This window comes from Syngnathus leptorhynchus, unplaced genomic scaffold (genome assembly GCF_054491065.1).
Source record: "Syngnathus leptorhynchus isolate UIUO unplaced genomic scaffold, UIUO_Slep HiC_scaffold_180, whole genome shotgun sequence".
In the NCBI taxonomy this organism is placed as follows: domain Eukaryota; kingdom Metazoa; phylum Chordata; class Actinopteri; order Syngnathiformes; family Syngnathidae; genus Syngnathus; species Syngnathus leptorhynchus.
This window is the reverse complement of record NW_028232147.1, coordinates 55,001-70,000: the sequence shown is the minus strand read 5'-3', so window position 1 is coordinate 70,000 and position 15,000 is coordinate 55,001.

Genomic DNA, 15,000 nt, shown 5'->3' with positions numbered 1-15,000 from the left:
AGTGCGACCCGCAGTGGGTAGGAACCGTCCACCCGACGTCGGACGAGCCGAGGCCGATGGGGGCCCTACCAAGGCGGGTCATGAGTGCCAGTCGGTCAGTTGGGTGAGGGGGTACTCGGAGGCCCGCCGGGAGCAGACGGGCGACCGGGGATGGGGGGCGTACGCGGGCGGGCGCCGGGAGAAGACGGCCCGTCCGGGGTCGAATCTCGGCCTGTGTTTTCGGAGCCGGCCGGGCATCACGCTCCCTCCTTGGATGGACAACATTCGTAGTTGACACTTTGTGTCATTTTATCCGAGCGGGCGGGCGCCTCGAGAGGCGGACCGTCCGGGGCGACTCTCGGCCTGTGTTTTCGGAGCCGGCCGGGCATCACGCTCCCTCCTTGGATGGACAACATTCGTAGTTGACACTTTGTGTCATTTTATCCGAGCGGGCGGGCGCCTCGAGAGGCGGACCGTCCGGGGCGACTCTCGGCCTGTGTTTTCGGAGCCGGCCGGGCCTCACGCTCCCTCCTTGGATGGACAACATTCGTAGTTGACACTTTGTGTCATTTTATCCGAGCGGGCGGGCGCCGCGAGGCGGACCGTCCGGGGCGACTCTCGGCCTGTGTTTTCGGAGCCGGCCGGGCATCACGCTCCCTCCTTGGATGGACAACATTCGTAGTTGACACTTTGTGTCATTTTATCCGAGCGGGCGGGCGCCTCGAGAGGCGGACCGTCCGGGGCGACTCTCGGCCTGTGTTTTCGGAGCCGGCCGGGCCTCAAGCTCCCTCCTTGGATGGACAACATTCGTAGTTGACACTTTGTGTCATTTTATCCGAGCGGGCGGGCGCCGCGAGGCGGACCGTCCGGGGCGACTCTCGGCCTGTGTTTAAGGAGCCGGCCGGGCATCACGCTCCTTCCTTGGATGGACAACATTCGCAGTTGACACTTTGTGTCATTTTATCCGAGCAGACGGGCGCCTCGAGAGGCGGACCGTCCGGGGCGACTCTCGGCCTGTGTTTTCGGAGCCGGCCGGGCATCACGCTCCCTCCTTGGATGGACAACATTCGTAGTTGACACTTTGTGTCATTTTATCCGAGCGGGCGGGCGCCTCGAGAGGCGGACCGTCCGGGGCGACTCTCGGCCTGTGTTTTCGGAGCCGGCCGGGCCTCAAGCTCCCTCCTTGGATGGACAACATTCGTAGTTGACACTTTGTGTCATTTTATCCGAGCGGGCGGGCGCCGCGAGGCGGACCGTCCGGGGCGACTCTCGGCCTGTGTTTAAGGAGCCGGCCGGGCATCACGCTCCTTCCTTGGATGGACAACATTCGCAGTTGACACTTTGTGTCATTTTATCCGAGCAGACGGGCGCCTCGAGAGGCGGACCGTCCGGGGCGACTCTCGGCCTGTGTTTTCGGAGCCGGCCGGGCATCACGCTCCCTCCTTGGATGGACAACATTCGTAGTTGACACTTTGTGTCATTTTATCCGAGCGGGCGGGCGCCTCGAGAGGCGGACCGTCCGGGGCGACTCTCGGCCTGTGTTTTCGGAGCCGGCCGGGCCTCAAGCTCCCTCCTTGGATGGACAACATTCGTAGTTGACACTTTGTGTCATTTTATCCGAGCGGGCGGGCGCCGCGAGGCGGACCGTCCGGGGCGACTCTCGGCCTGTGTTTAAGGAGCCGGCCGGGCATCACGCTCCTTCCTTGGATGGACAACATTCGCAGTTGACACTTTGTGTCATTTTATCCGAGCAGACGGGCGCCGCGAGGCGGACCGTCCGGGGCGACTCTCGGCCTGTGTTTTCGGAGCCGGCCGGGCATCACGCTCCCTCCTTGGATGGACAACATTCGTAGTTGACACTTTGTGTCATTTTATCCGAGCAGACGGGCGCCGCGAGGCTGACCGTCCGGGGCGACTCTCGGCCTGTGTTTAAGGAGCCGGCCGGGCATCACGCTCCTTCCTTGGATGGACAACATTCGCAGTTGACACTTTGTGTCATTTTGTTCGGCCTGTGTTTAAGGAGGCGGCCGTCCTCCACTCGGTCCGTGTTTAAGGAGCGACACTCGCGCTCCGGTTCGGCCTGTATTTAGGGAGGCGGCCGTCCTCCGCTTGGTCTGTGTTAAGGGCGACACTCGGTCCATGTTTGAGGAGCCTGGCCCTGACGCTCCTCTCCGGCCTGTGTTTAAGGAGGCGGCCGTCCTCCCCTTGGTCTGTGTTAAGGGCGACACTCGGTCCATGTTTGAGGAGCCTGGCCCTGACGCTCCTCTCCGGCCTGTGTTTAAGGAGGCGGCCGTCCTCCCCTTGGTCTGTGTTAAGGGCGACACTCGGTCCATGTTTGAGGAGCCTGGCCCTGACGCTCCTCTCCGGCCTGTGTTTAAGGAGGCGGCCGTCCTCCCCTTGGTCTGTGTTAAGGGCGACACTCGGTCCATGTTTGAGGAGCCTGGCCCTGACGCTCCTCTCCGGCCTGTGTTTAAGGAGGCGGCCGTCCTCCCCTTGGTCTGTGTTAAGGGCGACACTCGGTCCATGTTTGAGGAGCCTGGCCCTGACGCTCCTCTCCGGCCTGTGTTTAAGGAGGCGGCCGTCCTCCCCTTGGTCTGTGTTAAGGGCGACACTCGGTCCATGTTTGAGGAGCCTGGCCCTGACGCTCCTCTCCGGCCTGTGTTTAAGGAGGCGGCCGTCCTCCCCTTGGTCTGTGTTAAGGGCGACACTCGGTCCGTGTTTAAGGAGCCTGGCCCTCGCGCTCCGGTTCGGCCTGTATTTAGGGAGGCGGCCGTCCTCCGCTTGGTCTGTGTTAAGGGCGACACTCGGTCCATGTTTGAGGAGCCTGGCCCTGACGCTCCTCTCCGGCCTGTGTTTAAGGAGGCGGCCGTCCTCCCCTTGGTCTGTGTTAAGGGCGACACTCGGTCCGTGTTTAAGGAGCCTGGCCCTCGCGCTCCGGTTCGGCCTGTATTTAGGGAGGCGGCCGTCCTCCGCTTGGTCTGTGTTAAGGGCGACACTCGGTCCGTGTTTAAGGAGCCGGCCCTGACGCTCCTCTTCGGCCTGTGTTTAAGGAGGCGGCCGTCCTCCACTTCCTTCCATGCACCACCACATTCGCAGTTGACACTTTGCCATTTTTTCAGAGAGGTGACACTTAGTCGTTTTTTCGAAAGTTGACACTTAGCCGTTTTTTCGAAAGTTGACACTTTGCCGTTTTTTCAGAGAGGTGACACTTTGTCGTTTTTTCGAAAGTTGACACTTAGCCGTTTTTTCGAAAGTTGACACTTAGCCGTTTTTTCGAAAGTTGACACTTAGCCGTTTTTTCGAAAGTTGACACTTAGTCACTTTTTCGCCACAGTGACACCTCCAGCGCGTGCCACGGCGCTTTTCAGGTCTTCTATCCGACCTTGTGCTGTCGAGGACGGCGTGTCCGACGCCGTGGGGAGACCAGCACCATCTCCTCCATACTCGTAAACGGGGTGCTTTGGAAAACGGGGGGAAAGTCGATGAGTACACTGACTACTGGGACCATTTCATTGTACTCTGGCGCACCTGAAGACCAAAAAAGGTACTGCACCTTAGCCCGGGTACCTCACCCCCTGGTACCTCGAGGAGAACTTAGAAAAATTTCGACAAATTTTTGGTGAGCTCCAGGGAGAGAGGCTGATTTTTCGCTTTTTGAGGCCGACCGCCGAACCGGCGCGGGGCGGACTCACAAGCCCCGCAGAGCCGTGGGCACTTAGTCGTTTTTTCAGAGAGGCGACACTTAGTCGTTTTTTCAGAGGCGACACTTAGTCGTTTTTTCGAAAGTTGACACTTAGCCGTTTTTTCGAAAGTCGACACTTAGCCGTTTTTTTGGAAAGTTGACACTTAGTCGTTTTTTCGAAAGTTGACACTTAGTCGTTTTTTCGCCACAATTGGCTCTGAGCTCCAGGGGAGAGCCTGGTTTTGCCTTATTTCAGGCCGGCTGGGGAACCGGCGCGGGTCGGATGCACGAGCCCGGCAGAGCCGTGGGCACTTAGAAAATTTTCGCCGATTAAGCTGGGACCTCCAGGCGGAGACCGGCATTCCTCGTCCTCGGGGTTCGACCCAGGAACCGGCGCTGGGCAGACGCCGTAGCCACGCAGAGCCGTGGGCACTTAGAAAATATTCGCCAAGTTGGCTCTGAGCTCCAGGCGGAGAGGCTGGTTTTGCCTTATTTCAGGCCGGCTGGGGAACCGGCGCGGGTCGGATGCACGAGCCCGCAGAGCCGTGGGCACTTTGCCATTTTCTCAGAGTCGACACTTAGTCGTTTTTTCAGAGAGGCGACACTCTGTCGTTTTTTCGAAAGTTGACACTTTGCCGTTTTTTCAGAGAGGCGACACTTAGCCGTTTTTTCGAAAGTTGACACTTAGCCGTTTTTTCGAAAGTCGACACTTAGCCGTTTTTTCAGAGATGTGACACTTTGCCGTTTTTTCGAAAGTCGACACTTAGCCGTTTTTTCAGAGATGTGACACTTAGAAACTTTTTGCCAAGTTGGCTGTGAGCTCCAGGAGGAGACCGTTATTTTTCGTCATTCGAGGCCGACTGCGGAACCGGCGCTGGGCGGACGCCAAAGCTCGGCAGGGCCGTGGGCACTTAGAAACTTTTTGCCAAGTTGGCTGTGAGCTCCAGGAGGAGACCGTTATTTTTCGTCATTCGAGGCCGACTGCGGAACCGGCGCTGGGCGGACGCCAAAGCTCGGCAGGGCCGTGGGCACTTAGAAACTTTTTGCCAAGTTGGCTGTGAGCTCCAGGAGGAGACCGTTATTTTTCGTCATTCGAGGCCGACTGCGGAACCGGCGCTGGGCGGACGCCAAAGCTCGGCAGGGCCGTGGGCACTTAGAAACTTTTTGCCAAGTTGGCTGTGAGCTCCAGGAGGAGACCGTTATTTTTCGTCATTCGAGGCCGACTGCGGAACCGGCGCTGGGCGGACGCCAAAGCTCGGCAGGGCCGTGGGCACTTAGAAACTTTTTGCCAAGTTGGCTGTGAGCTCCAGGAGGAGACCGTTATTTTTCGTCATTCGAGGCCGACTGCGGAACCGGCGCTGGGCGGACGCCAAAGCTCGGCAGGGCCGTGGGCACTTAGAAACTTTTTGCCAAGTTGGCTGTGAGCTCCAGGAGGAGACCGTTATTTTTCGTCATTCGAGGCCGACTGCGGAACCGGCGCTGGGCGGACGCCAAAGCTCGGCAGGGCCGTGGGCACTTAGAAACTTTTTGCCAAGTTGGCTGTGAGCTCCAGGAGGAGACCGTTATTTTTCGTCATTCGAGGCCGACTGCGGAACCGGCGCTGGGCGGACGCCAAAGCTCGGCAGGGCCGTGGGCACTTAGAAACTTTTTGCCAAGTTGGCTGTGAGCTCCAGGAGGAGACCGTTATTTTTCGTCATTCGAGGCCGACTGCGGAACCGGCGCTGGGCGGACGCCAAAGCTCGGCAGGGCCGTGGGCACTTAGAAACTTTTTGCCAAGTTGGCTGTGAGCTCCAGGAGGAGACCGTTATTTTTCGTCATTCGAGGCCGACTGCGGAACCGGCGCTGGGCGGACGCCAAAGCTCGGCAGGGCCGTCGGCACTTAGAAACTTTTTGCCAAGTTGGCTGTGAGCTCCAGGAGGAGACCGTTATTTTTCGTCATTCGAGGCCGACTGCGGAACCGGCGCTGGGCGGACGCCAAAGCTCGGCAGGGCCGTGGGCACTTAGAAACTTTTTGCCAAGTTGGCTGTGAGCTCCAGGAGGAGACCGTTATTTTTCGTCATTCGAGGCCGACTGCGGAACCGGCGCTGGGCGGACGCCAAAGCTCGGCAGGGCCGTGGGCACTTAGAAACTTTTTGCCAAGTTGGCTGTGAGCTCCAGGAGGAGACCGTTATTTTTCGTCATTCGAGGCCGACTGCGGAACCGGCGCTGGGCGGACGCCAAAGCTCGGCAGGGCCGTGGGCACTTAGAAACTTTTTGCCAAGTTGGCTGTGAGCTCCAGGAGGAGACCGTTATTTTTCGTCATTCGAGGCCGACTGCGGAACCGGCGCTGGGCGGACGCCAAAGCTCGGCAGGGCCGTGGGCACTTAGAAACTTTTTGCCAAGTTGGCTGTGAGCTCCAGGAGGAGACCGTTATTTTTCGTCATTCGAGGCCGACTGCGGAACCGGCGCTGGGCGGACGCCAAAGCTCGGCAGGGCCGTGGGCACTTAGAAACTTTTTGCCAAGTTGGCTGTGAGCTCCAGGAGGAGACCGTTATTTTTCGTCATTCGAGGCCGACTGCGGAACCGGCGCTGGGCGGACGCCAAAGCTCGGCAGGGCCGTGGGCACTTAGAAACTTTTTGCCAAGTTGGCTGTGAGCTCCAGGAGGAGACCGTTATTTTTCGTCATTCGAGGCCGACTGCGGAACCGGCGCTGGGCGGACGCCAAAGCTCGGCAGGGCCGTGGGCACTTAGAAACTTTTTGCCAAGTTGGCTGTGAGCTCCAGGAGGAGACCGTTATTTTTCGTCATTCTAGGCCGGCTGCAGAACCGGCGCGGGTCGGATGCACGAGCCCGCAGAGCCGTGGGCACTTTGCCACTTTTTCGCCACAATTGGCTGTGAGCTCCAGGAGGAGACCGTTATTTTTCGTCATTCTAGGCCGGTTGCAGAACCGGCGCGGCTCGGATGCACGAGCCCGCAGAGCCGTGGGCACTTAGAAAATTTTCAGAGAGGCGACACTTTGCCATTTTTTCAGAGAGGTGACACTTAGTCGTTTTTTCGAAAGTTGACACTTAGCCGTTTTTTCGAAAGTTGACACTTAGTCGTTTTTTCGAAAGTTGACACTTAGTCGTTTTTTCGCCAAAGTGCCCACCTCCAGCGCGTGCCACGGCGCTTTCCAGGTCTTCTATCCGACCTTGTGCTGTCGAGGACGGCGTGTCCGACGCCGTGGGGAGACCAGCACCATCTCCTCCATACTCGTAAACGAGGTGCTTTGGAAAACGGGGGGAAAGTCGATGAGTACACTGACTACTGGGACCATTTCATTGTACTCTGGCGCACCTGAAGACCAAAAAAGGTACTGCACCTTAGCCCGGGTACCTCACCCCCTGGTACCTCGAGGAGAACTTAGAAAAATTTCGACAAATTTTTGGTGAGCTCCAGGGAGAGAGGCTGATTTTTTGCTTTTTGAGGCCGACCGCCGAACCGGCGCGGGGCGGACTCACAAGCCCCGCAGAGCCGTGGGCACTTAGTCGTTTTTTCGAAAGTTGACACTTAGCCGTTTTTTCGAAAGTTGACACTTAGCCGTTTTTTCGAAAGTCGACACTTAGCCGTTTTTTCGAAAGTTGACACTTAGTCGTTTTTTCGCCGATTTTGCTGGGACCTCCAGGCGAGGACCGGCGTTTTTCGTCTTCCGGGTCCGACCCGGGAACCAGCGCCGAGCGGACACATTCGCTCGCTAGTGCCGTTGGCACTTAGAAAATTTTTCGTTTGTCATGAGCTCCGGGCGGAGACCGGCGTTTTTCGTCTTCCGGGTTCGACCCGGGAACCAGCGCCGAGCGGACACATTCGCTCGCTAGTGCCGTTGGCACTTAGAAAATTTTTCGTTTGTCATGAGCTCCGGGCGGAGAGCGGCGTTTTTCGTCTTCCGGGTTCGACCCGGGAACCAGCGCCGAGCGGACACATTCGCTCGCTAGTGCCGTTGGCACTTAGAAAATTTTTCGTTTGTCATGAGCTCCGGGCGGAGACCGGCGTTTTTCGTCTTCCGGGTTCGACCCGGGAACCAGCGCCGAGCGGACACATTCGCTCGCTAGTGCCGTTGGCACTTAGAAAATTTTTCATTTGTCATGAGCTCCGGGCGGAGAGCGGCGTTTTTCGTCTTCCGGGTTCGACCCGGGAACCAGCGCCGAGCGGACACATTCGCTCGCTAGTGCCGTTGGCACTTAGAAAATTTTTCGTTTGTCATGAGCTCCGGGCGGAGAGCGGCGTTTTTCGTCTTCCGGGTTCGACCCGGGAACCAGCGCCGAGCGGACACATTCGCTCGCTAGTGCCGTTGGCACTTAGAAAATTTTTCGTTTGTCATGAGCTCCGGGCGGAGACCGGCGTTTTTCGTCTTCCGGGTTCGACCCGGGAACCAGCGCCGAGCGGACACATTCGCTCGCTAGTGCCGTTGGCACTTAGAAGATTTTTCGTTTGTCATGAGCTCCGGGCGGAGACCGGCGTTTTTCGTCTTCCGGGTTCGACCCGGGAACCAGCGCCGAGCGGACACATTCGCTCGCTAGTGCCGTTGGCACTTAGAAAATTTTTCGTTTGTCATGAGCTCCGGGCGGAGACCGGCATTTTTCGTCATTCGAGGCCGACGGGGGAACCAGCCGGAGCGGACACGTTTGCTCGGAAGAGCCGTTGGCACTTAGAAAAAATTCCGTGTCTCGTGAGCTCCAGGGGGGACAGGCTGGTTTTATTCATCCGTAGCCGACATGGGAACCAGCGCGGAGCGGATTGGTGTTGCGCTGGCATATACCTCATCTCTCTCAGGAGTCCCCCCCTTATACGTGCCGATGGTGTTTTGGAAAACGGGGGGTAACTGGATGAGTACACTGACTAGGGGGACCAGTACACTAGCGAGGGGGACCAGTACACTGACTAGTGGGACCAACACACTATGAGCGCCTGGTACCTAAAATGGAAGTATAGAGGCCGAATTTCGGGCAAGATCACGCCGGGTTAGGCTTCCAGGACCTCGGCTAAGCAATTTTAACGGGTCGCCCGGTTCTTTTTTGATCCAGCCCGGTTCTTTTTTTTATCCAGCCCGGTTCTTTTTACACTTCCAGCTGGAGCTCGGGAGCGGCTTTTTGCACAAGAACACGCCGTGTTAGGCTTCCAGGACCTCGGCTAAGCAATTTTAACGGGTCGCCCGGTTCTTTTTTTTTATCCAGCCCGGTTCTTTTTTTATCCAGCCCGGTTCTTTTTACACTTCCAGCTGGAGCTCGGGAGCGGCTTTTTGCACAAGAACACGCCGTGTTAGGCTTCCAGGACCTCGGCTAAGCAATTTTAACGGGTCGCCCGGTTCTTTTTTTTATCCAGCCCGGTTCTTTTTTTATCCAGCCCGGTTCTTTTTACACTTCCAGCTGGAGCTCGGGAGCGGCTTTTTGCACAAGATCACGCCGTGTTAGGCTTCCAGGACCTCGGCTAAGCAATTTTAACGGGTCGCCCGGTTCTTTTTTGATCCAGCCCGGTTCTTTTTTTTATCCAGCCTGGTTCTTTTTACACTTCCAGCTGGAGCTCGGGAGCGGCTTTTTGCACAAGAACACGCCGTGTTAGGCTTCCAGGACCTCGGCTAAGCAATTTTAACGGGTCGCCCGGTTCTTTTTTGATCCAGCCCGGTTCTTTTTTTTATCCAGCCTGGTTCTTTTTACACTTCCAGCTGGAGCTCGGGAGCGGCTTTTTGCACAAGATCACGCCGTGTTAGGCTTCCAGGACCTCGGCTAAGCAATTTTAACGGGTCGCCCGGTTCTTTTTTGAACCAGCCCGGTTCTTTTTTTGATCCAGCCCGGTTCTTTTTAAACTTCCAGCTGGAGCTCGGGAGCGGCTTTTTGCACAAGATCACGCCGGGTTAGGCTTCCAGGACCTCGGCTAAGCAATTTTAACGGGTCGCCCGGTTCTTTTTTGATCCAGCCCGGTTCTTTTTTTTATCCAGCCTGGTTCTTTTTACACTTCCAGCTGGAGCTCGGGAGCGGCTTTTTGCACAAGATCACGCCGTGTTAGGCTTCCAGGACCTCGGCTAAGCAATTTTAACGGGTCGCCCGGTTCTTTTTTGATCCAGCCCGGTTCTTTTTTTATCCAGCCCGGTTCTTTTTACACTTCCAGCTGGAGCTCGGGAGCGGCTTTTTGCACAAGATCACGCCGTGTTAGGCTTCCAGGACCTCGGCTAAGCAATTTTAACGGGTCGCCCGGTTCTTTTTTGATCCAGCCCGGTTCTTTTTTTTATCCAGCCCGGTTCTTTTTACACTTCCAGCTGGAGCTCGGGAGCGGCTTTTTGCACAAGATCACGCCGTGTTAGGCTTCCAGGACCTCGGCGAAGCAATTTTAACGGGTCGCCCGGTTCTTTTTTGATCCAGCCCGGTTCTTTTTTTTATCCAGCCCGGTTCTTTTTACACTTCCAGCTGGAGCTCGGGAGCGGCTTTTTGCACAAGATCACGCCGGGTTAGGCTTCCAGGACCTCGGCTAAGCAATTTTAACGGGTCGCCCGGTTCTTTTTTGATCCAGCCCGGTTCTTTTTTTATCCAGCCCGGTTCTTTTTACACTTCCAGCTGGAGCTCGGGAGCGGCTTTTTGCACAAGATCACGCCGGGTTAGGCTTCCAGGACCTCGGCTAAGCAATTTTAACGGGTCCCCCGGTTCTTTTTTGATCCAGCCCGGTTCTTTTTTTATCCAGCCCGGTTCTTTTTACACTTCCAGCTGGAGCTCGGGAGCGGCTTTTTGCACAAGATCACGCCGTGTTAGGCTTCCAGGACCTCGGCTAAGCAATTTTAACGGGTCGCCCGGTTCTTTTTTGAACCAGCCCGGTTCTTTTTTTGATCCAGCCCGGTTCTTTTTAAACTTCCAGCTGGAGCTCGGGAGCGGCTTTTTGCACAAGATCACGCCGGGTTAGGCTTCCAGGACCTCGGCTAAGCAATTTTAACGGGTCGCCCGGTTCTTTTTTGATCCAGCCCGGTTCTTTTTTTTATCCAGCCTGGTTCTTTTTACACTTCCAGCTGGAGCTCGGGACCGGCTTTTTGCACAAGATCACGCCGTGTTAGGCTTCCAGGACCTCGGCTAAGCAATTTTAACGGGTCGCCCGGTTCTTTTTTGATCCAGCCCGGTTCTTTTTTTATCCAGCCCGGTTCTTTTTACACTTCCAGCTGGAGCTCGGGAGCGGCTTTTTGCACAAGATCACGCCGTGTTAGGCTTCCAGGACCTCGGCTAAGCAATTTTAACGGGTCGCCCGGTTCTTTTTTGATCCAGCCCGGTTCTTTTTTTTATCCAGCCCGGTTCTTTTTACACTTCCAGCTGGAGCTCGGGAGCGGCTTTTTGCACAAGATCACGCCGGGTTAGGCTTCCAGGACCTCGGCAAAGCAATTTTAACGGGTCCCCCGGTTCTTTTTTGATCCAGCCCGGTTCTTTTTTTATCCAGCCCGGTTCTTTTTACACTTCCAGCTGGAGCTCGGGAGCGGCTTTTTGCACAAGATCACGCCGGGTTAGGCTTCCAGGACCTCGGCTAAGCAATTTTAACGGGTCCCCCGGTTCTTTTTTGATCCAGCCCGGTTCTTTTTTTATCCAGCCCGGTTCTTTTTACACTTCCAGCTGGAGCTCGGGAGCGGCTTTTTGCACAAGATCACGCCGTGTTAGGCTTCCAGGACCTCGGCTAAGCAATTTTAACGGGTCGCCCGGTTCTTTTTTGATCCAGCCCGGTTCTTTTTCCACTTCCAGCTGGAGCTCAGCAGCGGCTTTTTGCACAAGATCACGCCGGGTTAGGCTTCCAGGACCTCGGCTAAGCACTTCTAACGGGTCGCCCGGTTCTTTTTTTGAACCAGCCCGGTTCTTTTTACACTTCCAGCTGGAGCTCAGCAGCGGCTTTTTGCACAAGATCACGCCGGGTTAGGGTTCCAGGACCTCGGCTAAGCAATTTTAACGGGCCGCCCGGTTCTTTTTTTGATCCAGCCCGGTTCTTTTTACACTTCCAGCTGGAGCTCAGCAGCGGCTTTTTGCACAAGATCACGCCGGGTTAGGCTTCCAGGACCTCGGCTAAGCACTTCTAACGGGCCCTGGTCCACCCCTGCCAGCGCATTTCAAAACTTGGCATTAATTTCGACCTAAGAGACGAAGTCTGATTTTTTTCTACCACTTGGGCGGCCTTTTTGCACCCAGAACACCCGCACCGGCACCATAAATTCGAAGGGTGCCGAGTGCGTCGGCGCAGATTCTGCGACGGAGTGACACTTCCCTCTTGTGGACATTCGGCGGTAGGTGAAATGCGCACTCGGTCTTCTCTTTTCTTTTCCTTCCAGTGAAACTTTGGCAACATTCTGCGAGCTGCTGGCTTCCAGAACCTCGGCCAAGCAGGTGGAGGATTTTTTTCCACTTCCAGCTGGAGGTGAGGAGGGACTTTTTGGGCAAGATCACGCCGACTTAGCAAGCAAGGTGGAAGTGCCAGCATGCTCCGTGGCTGGAAGTGTGGATGTGGAGCTCCAGCACCCTCCCTGCCTATGGAAGTGTGGAGCTCCAGCACCCTCCCTGCCTATGGAAGTGTGGAGCTCCAGCACCCTCCCTGCCTATGGAAGTGTGGAGCTCCAGCACCCTCCCTGCCTATGGAAGTGTGGAGCTCCAGCACCCTCCCTGCCTATGGAAGTGTGGAGCTCCAGCACCCTCCCTGCCTATGGAAGTGTGGAGCTCCAGCACCCTCCCTGCCTATGGAAGTGTGGAGCTCCAGCACCCTCCCTGCCTATGGAAGTGTGGAGCTCCAGCACCCTCCCTGCCTATGGAAGTGTGGAGCTCCAGCACCCTCCCTGCCTATGGAAGTGTGGAGCTCCAGCACCCTCCCTGCCTATGGAAGTGTGGAGCTCCAGCACCCTCCCTGCCTATGGAAGTGTGGAGCTCCAGCACCCTCCCTGCCTATGGAAGAGCCACCTCCGCGGGCATGCTGCTCAACCACGCCGGCCCAGAGTTCCAGCAGCTCGGCTACACTCTCTCACAAGCCCCGCCTGGAGCTCCCCAGCCCGCCCCTGGTACCTCAACTACCGAGGCCAGCCGCTCGACCAGGCCGGCCCAGAGTTCCAGCCGCTCGGCTTCACTCTCTCACAAGCCCCGCCTGGAGCTCCCCAGCCCGCCCCTGGTACCTCAACTACCGAGGCCAGCCGCTCGACCACGCCGGCGCAGAGTTCCAGCCGCTCGGATAAGCTCTGCCACTCTCCCGCTAAGCAGCCACCGGTAACGGGGAAATGTCGCCGCCTTGTGGACACGCCCTTGTAAATGAATGGGCTTTCGCACTTAGTGCAATTTTCGCCAGCTCCGTGGCTGCAAGTATGGAGCTATGGAGCCACCAGCCAGGCTGGAGCTCTGGAGCTATGGAAGTTTGGAGCTCTGGAGCTATGGAGCTATGGAGCTATGGAGCTATGGAGCTATGGAGCTATGGAGCTCTGGGGCTATGGAGCTATGGAGCTATGGAGCTATGGAAGTATGGAGCTATGGAGCTATGGATGTATGGAGCTATGGAAGTATGGAGCTATGGAGCTATGGAAGTCTGGAGCTATGGAAGTATGGAGCTATGGAGCTATGGAAGTATGGAGCTATGGAGCTATGGAGCTATGGAGCTATGGAGCCACCAGCCAGCACCCTCCGTGGCTCAACCACACCGGCCCAGAGTTCCAGCCGCTCGGCTTCACTCTCTCACAAGCCCCGCCTGGAGCTCCCCAGCCCACCCCTGGTACCTCAACTACCGAGGCCAGCCGCTCGACCAGGCCGGCCGAGAGTTCCAGCCGCTCGGCTTCACTCTCTCACAAGACCCGCCTGGAGCTCCCCGGCCCACCCCTGGTACCTCAACTACCGAGGCCAGCCGCTCGACCACGCCGGCCGAGAGTTCCAGCCGCTCGGCTTCACTCTCTCACAAGACCCGCCTGGAGCTCCCCGGCCCACCCCTGGTACCTCAACTACCGAGGCCAGCCGTTCGACCACGCCGGCGCAGAGTTCCAGCCGCTCGGATAAGCTCTGTCACTCTCCTGCCGCGCAGCCACCGGTAACGGGGAAATGTCGCCGCCTTGTGGACACGCCCTTGTAAATGAATGGGCTTTCGCACTTAGTGCAATTTTCGCCAACTCTCTGACTGGAGCTATGGAAGTATGGAGCTATGGAGCCACCAGCCACCCAGGCTGGAGCTATGGAGCTCTGGAGGTATGGAGCTCTGGTGCTATGGAAGTATGGAGCTATGGAGCTATGGAAGTATGGAGCTATGGAGCTATGGAGCTCTGGAAGTATGGAGCTATGGTGCTATGGAGCTATGGAGCTATGGAGCTATGGAGCTCTGGAAGTATGGAGCTCTGGTGCTATGGAGCTATGGAGCTCTGGTGCTATGGAGCTATGGAGCTCTGGTGCTATGGAGCTCTGGTGCTATGGAGCTCTGGTGCTATGGAGCTATGGTGCTATGGAGCTATGGAGCTCTGGAGGTATGGAGCTCTGGAGGTATGGAGCTCTGGAGGTATGGAGCTCTGGTGCTATGGAGCTATGGAGCTCTGGTGCTATGGAGCTATGGAGCTCTGGTGCTATGGAGCTATGGAGCTCTGGTGCTATGGAGCTATGGAGCTATGGAGCCACCAGCCAGCACCCTCCGTGGCTGGATCAATGGAAGTGTTTTAGGTACCAGGCAGCCAAAGGGCCGGGGCCTCACGCTCGACCACGCCGGCGCAGAGTTCCAGCCGCTCGGATAAGCTCTGTCACTCACCCGCCGCGCAGCCACCGGTAACGGGGAAATGTCGCCGCCTGGCGGACACGCCGTTGTAAATGAATGGGCTTTCGCACTTAGTGCAATTTTCGCCAACTCTCTGACTGGAGCTATGGAAGTATGGAGCTATGGAGCCACCAGCCACCCAGGCTGGAGCTATGGAGCTCTGGAGCTATGGAGCTATGGAGCTCTGGTGCTATGGAGCTATGGAGCTCTGGTGCTATGGAGCTATGGAGCTGGTGCTATGGAGCTATGGAGCTCTGGTGCTATGGAGCTATGGAGCTCTGGTGCTATGGAGCTATGGAGCTCTGGTGCTATGGAGCTATGGAGCTCTGGAGGTATGGAGGTATGGAGCTCTGGTGCTATGGAGCTATGGAGCTCTGGTGCTATGGAGCTCTGGTGCTATGGAGCTATGGAGCTCTGGTGCTATGGAGCTATGGAGCTCTGGTGCTATGGAGCTATGGAGCTCTGGTGCTATGGAGCTCTGGTGCTATGGAGCTATGGAGCTCTGGTGCTATGGAGCTATGGAGCTCTGGTGCTATGGAGCTCTGGTGCTATGGAGCTATGGAGCTCTGGTGCTATGGAGCTCTGGAGCTCTGGAGGTATGGAGCTAT